The sequence below is a fragment of the Suricata suricatta genome, chromosome 10, assembly GCF_006229205.1.
Source record: "Suricata suricatta isolate VVHF042 chromosome 10, meerkat_22Aug2017_6uvM2_HiC, whole genome shotgun sequence".
Taxonomy (NCBI): domain Eukaryota; kingdom Metazoa; phylum Chordata; class Mammalia; order Carnivora; family Herpestidae; genus Suricata; species Suricata suricatta.
In genome coordinates this window covers 58,376,307-58,377,482 of record NC_043709.1, presented here as the reverse complement: position 1 = coordinate 58,377,482, position 1,176 = coordinate 58,376,307, and positions in this window count along the sequence as shown.

The window sequence follows — 1,176 nt, the reverse complement described above, 5'->3', positions numbered from 1 at the left end:
CAGTGATACATTATCATCCTTATTCGGTAAGTCCCCTCCCACCCTGCAAGATGTCTGGTTGGCCTCCTATTTATTGAGCACCACTGTTTAATTGAGCTATTTTCTACAAATTGAATTTATAATCTCAGAAGTGTATTGATTGACACAAGATGTTGGATCTCATATATTACTAAGTGTAGCCCAAATAGTTGTTAAGAATTTTTTTATGAGAAAAACAAGGGTTTGTATTATGGGAATTCTTACCATTAGAAAGCTCAATAGGAATACCTTAACTAGAAGTGTTATCATTGACTTCATGAAAAGTCAAAGAAATAGATTTTTACATAGCTGTCAAATGGCTTAATGTAAAATAAAAGAAAAAAATGAGCACTAAATGTATTAGATATATTCTGTTAACTATTACTTTGTCATTCATAGTTGTCTAGTTATGATGAAATACACATTTTATTTGAACATTGTATTAAAAACTAATGCAATGTCAGGTACATTATTGTAAAAATATTGTGTGTTTCTTTTGGCAAAATATTCACTCAGTGCTCTGATTGCTAGGACACTGGAGCCATTCTACATTATTTAAACATTTATTTATTCAAAAAATATTTATTGAATACCCACTACATGGCAGACACATGTTCTAAATGAGGAGGATTAGTGACTTCCAGTAAATGTTCAGCATCTCCCTCTCAGCAAGTGGGGGTGAGGAGCCGATCAGTAGAGCCTATCAATTTTTAAGATGTGAAGTCTCCCACCATGGCAGGGGCTGTGGCCTCCCTGCATGCAGAATTGCGGACACACAAGCACAGCTGGCTGCCAGGATGGGTATAGGCAGGCTCCAGCACAGCACTGTGTCTACCAAGTGGACTGAGGTCCTTGCTTTCATGGGGCGAGGGGTGTGAGACAGACAGTAAGCAATGGACATGATTGATTAGTAGATACGGTCTCTCATAAATTAATCAATGTTTTGTAAAGGAAGAGAAAACTTAAAAACTTTGGAAGTGGGGTTTTACGCTTTTAAATAGTGTCATTGGGGTGGGCGTACAGTTGATCGTGGCCAAAAGGCCAAGAAGCAATGAGGTGGGCCTTCTTGAGGTGACACTTGGATGTCTGGGATATTCCATGCAGAATCTGGGAAAGGAGCATGTCAGGCTTAAGAAACATTTACTGTAAATGCGCTAA